At 43.1% G+C, this 13,469-nt stretch overlaps 1 protein-coding gene across 1 annotated transcript in view; it reads left to right on the top strand.

Moving 5' to 3' along the window:
• Positions 1-13,469, top strand: part of XRN1 (5'-3' exoribonuclease 1) — a 2,408,514-nt gene that overhangs the window by 1,961,773 nt on the left and 433,272 nt on the right. The window lies entirely within an intron of this gene.

Genomic DNA, 13,469 nt, shown 5'->3' with positions numbered 1-13,469 from the left:
ACCCTGCAGAGATCCTTCTTCAGGAATCATTGTGATGGTAAGAAAATGTGGTTTTGGAAATCTCAAGGGGCTTTTCAAGATTCACAAAGAGAATTTTCCCCCAGGGGCAGAGGGGGAAATAATTACAATAAAGGAAGATGCTGCCCATGCGACAAAGGGGGTCTGCAAAGTCAAGGGTGTTGAGATTTCTTCTCGGACAGACCCTTCCAGCATTCCTGAAAGGTCGCCTGACTGTTCTTCTCTAGAGTCTGTCAGGGGATGCTTATCTTTGCAACCAGAAGCCTGGACAGCCATCACAAAATTCACATGGGTGCAAAAAAAGCATATCCAGAGGATATTTTATTTGCTTTTTATGAAATCCACAGAGAATAAGAACAAATATCCCTAATGTTCCACCCAATCATCAATCATCAAGAGCAAGCAGCCCTAGAAATTCAAAAGCTACTAGATAAGAGTCATCCAAGAGGTCCCACCAAACCAGAGAGGATCCATTTTTTATTCAGGGTTCTTTTTAGTGCCAAAGAAAATGGGACCTGAGACCCATCCTGGATCTCAGTTATCTAAACAAATTAATAAAGACCTCCAAATTCCAGGTGGTCACGGTTCACTACTTTTTACCCTTGCTACAGAAAGGCAAATGGATGTGCTCTGTAGATGTGAAGGATGTGTATTATCACATAAAAACAAACAATAGCAAATATTCCTTTGCTTCCAGCTGGGAGCCAGTCATGATCGGTTCAGAGCCCTGCTCTTTGGTCTCACCACAGCCCCCAGGGTGTTCACCAAATGTATGGCAGTGATTGTATCTCATCTAAGACTGCATGGATTTAGGGTATATCCTTATTTAGATGACTGGCTTCTCACTGCATCAACCAGGCATCTATTGATAACAGCCAGAAACTATCTTCTTCAGTTAATTCACTCTGTAGGTATCACCATGAATCTTGCCAAGTCCAAACTTCAGCCAGTACAAGCCTTCAAGTTTATAGGGACTTGCCTAGACACAGTGACTCTTCAAGCATTCTTACCACAGAACAGAATACTTACTTTAAGGTTACATGTCAATCAGGTTCTGTCTCATCCTTTTCCTTCAGCCAAACTGGTCTTAAGAGCTTTGTTATCGATGGCTGCTGCAATCACATTGATTATAACAGCTCATTTTCACATGAGGATCCTTCAGTGGACTTTACAAGTACAATGGTCCATTCTATGCCAAACTTTACGATTTCCAGTAAAACTGTCCAGGGTATGCTAAGATTCGTTAGTATGCTGGATGCAATCCATCCAGAGTTGCCAGGTCCGCCCCGTTATCCTTTCCTCCACCCAGCTCCATGCTTACCACAGGCAACCCCCAGTACGGGTGGGGGGTATTGCTTGGGATGGACTGTTCAAGGCACATGGAGCCCAGTAGAGGCCAAGTTGCATATACATGTTATGGAGATGAGAGCGATCTGGGGAAAATTGCTATTCAAACAGACAATATGACAGTGGTTTGGTACAGCAACAAATGGGGTGGGGGGAACCAGATCTTACAATCTTTGCCGAGAAGCAGTGAGAGTTTGGCAGAGGGCAATCTCATCCAACCATTTTCTTATAGCAATGCACATTCCATGGAAATCAAATGTGCTATCTCTGTAGGACTGTTCTGATGCCTCATGAGTGGTCTCTGTTAGTCAGTAGCAAATATGATCTTCCACAAGTGGGATCAACCATACTGCACCCTATTCACATCTCCCCTCAACAAGTGCAGCAGATTCTTTGCACTAATCCCTCCTCAGGGTCAGTCACCAAGAGATGCTCTAGTCCACATTTTACCTTTCGGTCTTCTTTATGCTTATCCTCCCCTACCCTTAATCCCCTAGTTTCTTCAGAAAGCTTTCAGGTTGAAGCGCAAAGTAATCCTCATTGCACCCTTCTGGCCTCAGCAGATTTAGTTACCATTCCTGTGGTCTCATCTAATATGTCCTCCATGGACACTGGACCCTAGCCCAGATCTTCTTTCACACCCATCAGGCTCGACTCATCTGGACATTCCAGGCCTCAAATTGACTGCATGATTTCTCCAGTTCCAATGATGGCTAAACATTCCAGGCTTCCCTGTCCAGTTCGAAGAATTTTTTTTTTCATCCCAGAAACCCTCTATAAGAAAGATTTATAAAAGTAAATTGAAGAGATTTTCCTTATGGGCTCAGCAGAGAGATCTGGATCCTCTCTCTGGTCTGATTTCTTCTGTTTTAGAGCTTCTAACATTTCTTTTCCAAACTGGGGCCAGTTTCTCTGCTATTAAAGTTCATTTAGCTGATACTTTGAATTTTCATGTCAGAGATTATGCCTTCCCTTTGGCATCATCTAGTCCATGTAAGACTTTTCTTAAGACTACCTTTTTATGTAGGCCACCTATTATAGAACCCTGTACCACCTTGGGAGTCTTACTTTGGTTTTACAGAGTCTAATACAATCGCCCTATGAACCCTCTCCAAAAGTGGAGCTCAAATTTCTTTCTTGGAAAACAGTTTTTCTCATAGCCATAACTTCGGCAAGATGAGTCTCTGAACTCCAACTACTTTCTTCAAAACTCTGCCTTATTTGGCTTTCCATAAGGACAGAGTTGCTTTACATACAAACGCATCCTTCTTACCCTAAGTTCCATCAGAAGCAAATATCAATCAAGTCATTGATTTGACAGTTTTCTTCCCTAATTTTGAGAACAAAGGAGAATACATGCTTCATTCATTAGATGTACATGGACAACTTCGGGTCTATCTTCATACAATGAAGGATATTAGAAAGACTGATCAGTTGTTTGTTTCTTTTGCTAAGAACAAATTGGGTAGGCCTGTCTCAAAAGCTGCAATAGCCAAATGGATAATTGATTGTATTTTTCATGTGTGTTCCCTAAAATGTTTGACCTTACCAGAACAACCAAGAGCTCATTCATCAAGGTCAATGGCTACATCTGCTTTTTGGTCCAGAGCTTCTATTGATGATGTTTGTGCAACTGCCACTTGGTCTAAAGCTCATACCTTTGTAGCGTATTATAAATTGGACATCATCTCCAGGAAAAGAGCTACATTTGTTCTGCGGTATTCCAGAATATCCTTCCATGAGGGCCATCCAAGGTTACTGTAGCTGGGGCCTCTGTCCCATCCATTGAGGAATGAATGAAAATGACAACATCAGATATTTAAGTTAGGTACTTAGCATAACTATGCATCTGTGTTGTCCATTTTCATTCTTCCTCAACTTCCCTCCCACCTTTACCCATCCTAGGCTTTGGAAATGATCTGATGGAGTTTGTCAGGAACCATTATTCCTGTTTGAGCCTCTGTTCTGTTCTATTACCTCTCTTTTTATCAGTGTTTTGTATATATTACCTTTTTTCTAACATAGCTCAGAAGATGGCAAACTTGATCTGAGGTAAAGCTGGGATCAGGGACATTATGAGTAAAGGGAGAAACACGAGAGCAAAATCCTAGACTAAAAGAAAGTGGCCGAGTCGGATCGGAGGATCTGATCCGAACCCATCAGTTGAGGTTGACACCAAGTAAACTTGTTGTTGTCCCTCAGGAAAATTATATGGTTGCAGGGATCTAATTGCCATGTAGTAAGTAGCACACATCAGTTTAATAAGTACTAAAACTGTACTTTAAAAATAACAAATATTATGGGCATAGTTACCTCTCATTTTTTTTAAATGAAGCTCTGTTAATTAGTCCAGTAGAAGTCCTTGTTTTTACAACTAATTTACCAGAGTTATATTTTTAATTCTCTTTTCTGTTCCCCCATACTACTTAGATCCTGAAGATTGATAGGCTGTAGGAAGTCTATCTGTGCATTAAGTCTTGCATCCCCTTCTGTCTATCGTGCAAGTTTTTCTGAAATCTGGGAAATGTTTTTTTAAGTATTCTGTGGTAATTCTTAGCGGCTCCTTTGGATTTTGTTTTTTATGGATCCTTGTACTGCCATGTATGTCTTAATTCCCCTTGGAAGTATATGTATTTGTGTGTGTGTAATATATATATATATAAATCCAAGGACAACCACAAAGCATTCTATAGCTATATCAAGAATCTAGATGGCAACACCAGATCTGCTCTGAGTTATAGCACAAAAATTACAGAACCAACTGATATTTCCAACATCCTGGCAGATAGGTTCAGTGCTAACTTTACCCCCCCCTCGCACCCCCTAAAGGGCCCATATCTATACAGGAAGAATGCAGAGTCCCTGTAATGACAACTATGCAGGTAAAAGCTGCACTCTCTAAAGCCAAAAACACAGCATCCATGAGACCGGACAACATCCCAAGTTGCGTTTTACACGAACTTCAGAATGAACTGGCTCCCCACTTAAGCACCATGTTCAATAATAGCCTCGCATCAGGCTTTGTGCCCACTGAATGGCACACAGCAACAGTTATACCACTCCACAAAGGGGGAGCCACCACTGATCCCGGGAACTATCGACCTATTAGCCTGACGAGCCTGGTCTGCAAGGCCATGGAATGTATTATCATGGAACTCATAAACAAAGACATTGGTAACCTCCAAACTCTAGATCCCACCCAGTTCAGGTTTGTGAAAGGCAGATAATGCCTCCTGAATCTGACTGACTTCTTTGAGGCAGTCACCAAAGCCGTGGATGAGGGTAAGGTGGTTCACACAGCCTATCTTGGCCTCGCCAAGGCTTTCAACACTATCCCCCATTCTGGAATTATAGCTAAACTAGGTATAAATCCCTATGTCACAAGATGGGTTGCCAACTGGTTCACTGACAGAAAACCCACACTGTAAAAGTTGCAGACTCAAAGTCTGACCTCAAACCAGTGACAAGTGGAGTTACCACAGGGTTCCATCCTGGGACCTCTCCTGTTTGGTATCTACTTCTCTGAAGTACAGGCTAACACAGAAGGCCTCTGGCTAACGAAGTTCGCAGATGACTGCAAACTAGGAGCCATAGTCAAGTCCCCAAATGATGTGGACATCCTACAGACGGGCCTCACTGAGACAGATGCCTGGTGTCAGAGCCATGGCCTCAAGCTCAGTGCCAAAAAGTGCAATGTCATCCCCTTTGGTAAAATCTCTGTACCCATGAACTACCACATAGGCAGCAATCTACTTAACACCCAGGTGGACAGTAGTCTCTCCTTTGATAATCACATCGCCACAGTAGTCCGGAAGTCCTTCTACATGGCACACCTCATCATAAAAGGGTTCTCATCCAGGAAAAAAGGTCATTGTTCCCCTCTACTCGTCACTCATTAGACCCATTATAGAGTACAACGCCCCTTTTGGAATGTACCTCACAAGACATCTGCAGCAGCTGGAAAGGCCTCACAAAGAGGATTACTGTCCTCAAACAAATGCCCTACACTGACTGCATCAAAAAACTCCAACTTTACTCCGTAGCATATCGCCTACTCTGAGGTGATCTCTGCCTAACATATAAAGCTATATCAAACCCAGAGCTGTTGGACATGCTACACCTAAAGAAATCCCAATCCCTCTGAGCTACATGCTCTAGGGACTTAAACCTTGACACCACAATAAACAGGACACGCTGGAGGGATAGATTCCTGTCCCAGAGACTTCCTATACTCTGGAACAAGCTACCCATCTATGTCAAGCAAAGTTCTTCTTTAGCACTCTTCAGGAAAAATCTTGATGAGTGGGTGGGAAATAAGAAATACACCCGGGGATCACTTCTGTGTCTCAGCTGGACAGTGGCACAGGAAAATAACTTTCTTGGGTGACATAAGCTATGGAACCTTGCTGGCTAGGCATACGTAGGCCCTTGGGCCGATAGCCTAGTACCTACCTATGAACCATATAATATACACACACACACACACACATGTATGTGTGTATTTGCATACATGCACACACACTTTTCTTCTCAGTGGTCTATTCATATATCCTTGTAGCAGTGTGGGTGCTATCTTACTTTTTTCTTGATTTGTAGAAAAATGTGCTTGCTTATCAGTTGGGGCTAATTGCTCAGACAGTAGGCATGCTTTCCTGGTGTGGTACATGACATCATTACATGCTCCTGGCGAGGCTATACACGTCCACTGATAATGTGACTTTTAGAGAAATATAGCCCTTTAGAGAGGTGAGCAGGATATCTCAGTTGCAGGCTAAGTAAAAATGATCACTTGTTGATCCATCTGATACAGTTTTGTATTTCAGTAGCAGATTTTATTTATATATATTTTGTTTAATGGGTTAATAACATTGATTACAGCCGACCATTTCAGACACAGCCTGGATGAATTCAGTCATAAAAAATAAAAACATTTAGACAAATGATATTTACAGTATTGGAAACTTTGGGGGGAAACAAGATCATAAACATTGTAGTAAGTAACAAAGAAGCAGTAAAGTGTACATTTGAGTAACTTATAAAATTTGCTTGAATCGCATATGTGCATATATCACATGGTTTCTGCTAACATCAGTAAATGTGTGAAACAATGAAATAAAAAAATAAAATCCTTGTTCCCATGGTGCAGAATGTTGACTACCACTTAGATGACCCAGGTTTGATTGGCGTCATTGGTGCTTAGCAGCTTAGGCAGGGAGTGGTTTGATTAAGCAGCTAGTGCTGGCTGACTCTTCCCTGGAGAAGGTGATGTTCTTCATCTCACATTGCTGCAGTCCTTACATATGGGTAGTCCGCTGTCCTCGGTCGGCCCGAATACCAAAGTATTAGGCTGACGTCGGTCATGGGCGCTCAGATCTGACATCAGAGCGTCAGGGTATAAAAGCGCATGACCGACGTCATATCCTCAGTCTTTTTTGCCGCATGGTCCGATGCAGAAGCAGCGTTGCAAGTGCCGTTCGGCGTTCTGAAATTTTCGTATTCTGAGTTTCAGACCGAAACCAAGTTGGGCTAAGTACCCCGTTGGGGAATATTTTGTTTTTTCTTGCCTCAGTTAATTCCGGATGTCAGAAAAAGTGAATAATTGTATTTCTTGTGGGAAACAGATACCGCATAGGGATTATCACTCTCTTTGCATTCCTTGTTTGGGACCGGACCATGACGTAGTCGGGTGTCGGTTTTGTGCTAGGTTTAATAAGCGCACTATAAAAAGAAGGTTAGATTGTGCTAGGTTAGTCTTTGGTAAGCGGTGTAATTATAATATGCCGTCGGATCCTCCGGCGCCGCTTCCTGAAGAAGCGCAAAGACAAATCCTTGAAACCTAGACAGGTTGATTCGTCCGTTTCGGACGCCGGTCCTGCAGAAACTACAGTGGAGCAGGTGGATCCGGTTGAAGTTTCTGTTGAGTCTCAGGGGGAAACTTTGATTTTGCAGGATGTGGCCTCACAGGAGTCAGGTCAAGCTGAAGGGGCCTCTCAGGTTACTGTTCTACCTTCTATGCCTAAGGTGGTTAGGCCTTCTGCTACTATTTCTAAGGCTTCTTCTAAGGGGCAGGTCTGTTTTGCCTTCCTCTGGTGTCCCTCCAGGTACTTCAGGGTCTGTGCCTAAAAAGCACATGCTTAAACTGGCAGATTTGATTACTTTAATTAGAGGTTCTATGCCCCCTCCTGATAAGAGGCCCAGGGTGGAGCCAGACTTGGAAAGTTTGGATCAGGCCTCAGATGACTCAGACTCTTCTGCTGAAGATATTCAAGATTTCCCCCCTTATTCGGATTCTGATGTAGAGGATTCCACTCCTTCTGCTTCTCCTCCAGAGGATTTTTCATTTTCAGAAACTCTGCATTCCATGAGGGAGCATTTTAAGTGGGAAGGACAGGATTTCTCTGATTCACGGAAGAGGCTTAGGGAATTCTTGTTTTTACCACAGCATAGACCCTTGGCTATACCTCCTGTTTTGGATGTTGTTCAAGATGTTTTCTCGGAGGCTTCCTTAATCCAGATTCTTTGCCTCCTGCGCCAGTTAAACCGGACAGGTATTACAGGGTGCCTGAGGCTCATAAATATCTGTATAAGAGTCCTAGGGCGGACCCAGAAACTATTAGTCAGGGGCCTAAGGGTGTTAGAGCTTCTGTTGTAAAGAATCCGGTTCCTCTAGATAAGGAAGCTAGAGCTTTGGATAGATGGGGTAAGAAGGTGTATACCTCTTCTACTTTAGCAATGAGGGCTTTAAATTGCCAGTTTCATATGTTGAAATATCAGAATTTCCTCCTTTCTCAGCTAAAATCTAAAGTGGATGCTTTGGCAGAGGGCATAGAGTGTAAAGAATTGCAGGATTTAGTACATGTCTCTGAACAGGTGGGTAAGCATTCTTTGCAGTGTGGTTTTGATGCTGTACAGGCCTCTTCTAGGGTGGCTGCCACTGGTTCAGTTCTTCATAGGCACGCCTGGCTTAAGAATCAGAATTTGTCCGAGCATGTTAAAACTAGAATTCTGGATGCCCCTTTACAGTCTGAAGTTTTGTTTGGTCCCCCTGTGGAGTCAGTTTTGAAGAAAATGGAAGACAAGGCTAAGTCCATGCAGACTGTTAAAGATTTTTTGCAGGTGCAACCTCCAAAGTTTAGTAGAAATTGGCCTACTAAGGGGTGGACCTACCCTTCTTCTGATTCTCAGTCTAGGGGTAGATCTAGACGTGGCAGGGGCAGAGCTCACAGTACATTCAGGCCTAGAACTTGGAGTTCACCTGCACAATCTGCAGGTGAGGGCAGGGGCCAGTCCTTTTGTAAACAGGCCCAATGACCTGCATTTTCAGCTGCCAGATTCTTCTTCCCTGGCAGCTCCTTTGGGAGGAAAGTTAACACTCTTCAAGCAAAACTGTCTTTTAGTCACCCAGGACAAATGGGTATTGGACATTATAAACCGAGGCTACAAGTTCTATTTCCATACATTGCCTCCTTTCAAAGGCATGCCAGACGTTCCTCCTCGGCAAAGGATAGAGGCTCACAAGCAGATTTCTTTACTTCTTCAAATAGGAGCTATACAGCCAGTTCCTCTGTCAGAAGTGGGACTAGGATTTTATTCTCACCTGTTTCTAGTACCAAAGAAAGGGAACACGTGGAGACCAATTTTGGATTTATCTATCCTCAACACTTATCTGGACATTCCAAAGTTCAAAATGCTGATGTTACAACAGCTTTTACCTCTGTTGGGAAAAGATCACTGGATGGTAACTCTGGATCTCAAAGAGGCTTATCTTCATGTTCCTATCAGGCCCATTTGCAGGAGATACCTGCGTTTTCGGGCTGGAAATTTACATTATCAGTTCTCTGCATTGCCCTTTGGCTTATCTGCTGTGCCCAGAGTGTTCACAAAGGTTCTGGCTCCAGTGATAGCCTTTTTCAGGTTAAGAGGAATACAGATTTATCCTTATTTGGATGATTGCCTGATTATTGCACAACACAAAGACTAACTTCTGCATCATCTACAGTATGTGATGGTAGTGTTAAGATGCCTAGGGTATTCTGTGAACGAAACAAAGTCTAGTCTAGTACCCTCTCAGGACATGTGCTTTCTGGGTGTGAGACTGAATACAGCTTCCCAGATGGCCTTTTTGACCCCGGACAAACAAAGAAGCCTTTCTCTTTATTTCCATCAAATGTCTCTACAGTCCAGGCTGACTGCAAGGACAGTCCTTCTAGCCTTGGGGTTCATGGCATCTTGTATTCTGGTGCTTCCCAATGCCAAACTGCATATGAGGAAGCTTCAATGGTATCTCAAAAATGTATGGACACAACACTGCCAAGATCTAGACACTGTCATTCAGATAATACCTTGCATTCAGAAAGAATTTTGGTGGTGGGCTCAGGAATGTCACCTAAACAAGGGACTCTCTGTGACCCGACCAGAGGCGAGTCAGATTCTAACGACAGATGCCTCGGACAAGGCTTGGGGAGCACACCTCAATGGAAAATGGGTGCAAGACACGTGGCCTGTCAGACTTCAACATTTGCATATCAACTTGAAGGAGATGTTAGCAGTCCAATTTGCATTGATGGCTTTCAAGGATTTACTTCACCCAGGACAGGTGTTGATTCAACAGACAACACTACTGTCATGTGGTACATCAACAAGCAAGGGGGAACCCATTCGTACCCTCTTTGCAGGCAAGCGATGATTTTGTGGGAGACTGCTCTCAGTTTACACCTCAATCTTCAGGCAAGGTTTCTACCAGGAGCACAGAACTCCTTAGCGGATGTGTTGAGCAGACAAATTGTGGATCCTCACGAGTGGAAACTGGATCCTCATGTGTTTCAAAAGTTGACAGTGTTATGGGGGACTCCAGACATAGATCTGTTCGCTTCTCCACTAAATTACTAGTTGCCAAAGTTTTGCACAAAAATGTTTCATCCCACAGCTTGGAAGGTGGATGCTCTATCATTCAGTTGGAGTAATCTTCATGTCTATGCCTTTCCACCTCTGCCTCTCATTCCCAAGGTACTCCTGAAGGCCAGAATAGACAAGCCATCCATGATTCTGATAGCGCCGGATTGGCCTCGACAGCACTGGTACCCACTACTGAGGAGTTTGGTACGGGAGCCTCCATGGCCTCTGCATTTGATTCCGCATCTTTTGTCTCAGGAGGGCAATCACTTCCTCAATGTCAAGATTCAGTCTCTGCATCTCACAGCCTGGCGTATTCTGTTTTAGACCCTGGAGGGTCTCAGCTTCCACAACAAGTTTTGAATGTTATTTTGGAGGCCAGAAGGCCTAGTACAAGGAAAGTTTACGCTGATAAATGGAGGAGATTTTTTCTTTGGAGCAAAGCGAAGGACTTTGATGTTTCCAAGCCTGATTTAAGTGTTTCTCTTCAATATCTTACTGAGTTATTGGACAAGGGTTTGTCTTTCTCCTCGATAAAGGTTCATGCTGCAGCCATTTCTGCTCACTATGACTGTGACCCTCCTTTATTTTCCCATCCTTTGTTTAAGCAATTTCTTAGAGGGCAAAGAACATAAGACCCCCACATAGAGCTCCTACTCCTGCTTGGGATCTCAATTTTGTGTTGGAAAAGCTTACTCTACAACCTTTTGAGCCTGCAGCTACTGCCGAGTTAAAGTATTTATCATGGAAGACTGCTTTTTTGTTGGCCATTACCTCTGCAAGAAGGGTTTCTGAATTACAGGCCCTTATGGCAGTGGAACCTTTCCTGATTTTTTCATAAGGATAGGGTATCTTTGCGTACTAATCCTTCCTTTATGCCTAAAGTGGTTTCTAGTGTGGCCTTGAACCAAACTATTCATTTGCCTACTTTTTATGCAAACCCACAAAATAAAGGGGAGAAGATTTTGCATACTTTGGATATTCACAGGCAGTTACGTTATTATTTGAGCAGAACCAAGGGGTTCAGGCAGTCTCAGCAGTTGTTTGTTTCTTTTGCTTTGGGTTCTCAGGGAAAACCTGTTTCAAAACAAACTATTTCTAAATGGATTGGGTTTTGTATTTCTTTCTGTTATTCCCATCATGGTAAGGAGATTCCGGCTGGAATCAGACCTCATTCCACTAGAGCTACTGCCACTTCTACTGCCTTTCTAAGGGGCCTAGCTACAAAAGATATTTTGGAAGCAGCCACTTGGAGTTCAGTACATACTTTTTCCAAGCATTACCACCTTCCTCTTTATTCTAAGTCTAGGGCTGGATTTGCCACTGCAATATTACAGGGCATTTTAGCAGCCCCTAATGCTTTATGATTTTGCCATCCTCCCTTTACCTCTGCTTTGGGATTCTACCCATATGTAAGGACTGCAGCAATGTGAGATGAAGAACATAGTACAGTTTTGTACCTACCATAAATGTAGATGTTCAAGATCCACATTGCTGCAGTCCAACCCTCCCTCCTTCCCTCTGTAGTTTGGCATGGTTATATGGTTTGGGTGATGGTTGTTGTTGGGCATGTTTTTGGGAGGTATCCTGTTTTTGGGCTGTGGCCTTTCTTTTTAGGGCCTTCTGACATCTGGGGCAAGAAAAGACTGAGGATATGACGTCGGTCATGCGCTTTTATACCCTGACGCTCTGATGTCAGATCTGAGCGCCCATGACCGACGTCAGCCTAATACTTTGGTATTCGGGCCGACCGAGGACAGCGGACTACCCATATGTAAGGACTGCAGCAATGTGGATCTTCGAACATCTACATTTATGGTAGGTACAAAACTGTACTTTAGCAGGAGCCCACTGTATTGGCGACATCTTGAACATTGTTGACTTTATTACCTGCAGCAGTAGGCCTAATATTTGCACTGTGAGCAGTGCGTCACATAGTAGGAAGCTTACGTGCTTTTGATAACAGTTGCTAGGCTTACGCTGTGAACACGTGTGTAAAGGGGTTAAGTAATAGGTGTGTCTGACTTTCAGTCTAATACTTTGCAAATGATAGTCAGGTGTAATGGAAGGAATGGTGCTGCTGTGTTAGTCCTGGAAAACAAATGGTGTTGGGCTCTCTCCCTTGTAGGGGACAAACCCAGCCTTTACCCTCATATGGACAGCAAGTGAGAGTCTGTCAGACAGGGAACAGATGGATCATAGGATTCTCACACTGCTTGGACAGGGGTCCAGTGCATTTTTCCTGGAAGGTGCTAGAATCCCCACCCTGTCAGTCTCGTAACAATCTTTCAGGTGGAGAAATGAATGGGTGAGTTTGATTTACGTGATGAAGCAGTGGGCAAGTGAGAAGTACCAGAGGGTGGGGACTGGGCAAAGTGCAAAATATTAAGTGCATTTCCTTCAGTACTGTGGTGCAGACAAGTAGAAAACTTTGCTTTTTCACCTTTGGGATGACTCTGGCTCAGTCTCCTTCGATACTGACAGATTGGGAAGGTTAGAGTTTGTTTCATCAAGTTTGTAAGTGTTTGCACAGTGCATTGGAGATTAAATTAAGTTCACAAAGATCATCCCTCTGGCAATGAAGAGTAAGGAAATAAGAATGTAAATGCATGACTGTTAAAAAAAAATCAAAATCAAAATCCTCAGTATCAGAAGGTAACATATAGGAAACATAGGCTTTGATAAATTAAAAAAATATATATATTGTAGTGGGCAAGTAACTCCTGTGTTATTTTACATTTCCCCACCATGCCAGTATTAAATGTTTTTCAAGTTAACTGTGCAGTTGACGCAGCCAACCAAAAGGACTTCTCATGAATCTCTAGTTCTGCCTGGTAGCTCGATGGTAGAGTTTTCTTTCTCTCTCTCTCTGCTGGGTTCTAAACCTTGCTACTTTAAATGTTTATGCATATCCTCCTAGATTTGTTGGCTAGGCTCTTTGGAAATACATTGTGAAGCATGTGAATTGGTACCTGCCTGGGTGGTGACAGATGTATTTTTAGCTTATTTGCTTTTTGACCACTTTCAGCTGGCTCACCTGTGTTATATTGCCATAGGTGAAGATACAAATATATCCACTGCCACAGGAAGTCATCCTGAGTAGAGCTTTAAAGTGGGGTCAGTTTATGAGTATTTGGAATAACACCTACCGTTTATGTAAAATGAAATATGATAACTATTTATGATGGTTAGACCTTTGCCTTGCTTAATTG

This window comes from Protopterus annectens, chromosome 5.part0 (genome assembly GCF_019279795.1).
Source record: "Protopterus annectens isolate FY-2018-M chromosome 5.part0, PAN1.0, whole genome shotgun sequence".
Taxonomy (NCBI): Eukaryota; Metazoa; Chordata; order Ceratodontiformes; family Protopteridae; genus Protopterus; species Protopterus annectens.
Note: the sequence above shows the minus strand (reverse complement) of the source record. Positions and strands in the feature narration are given on the sequence as shown.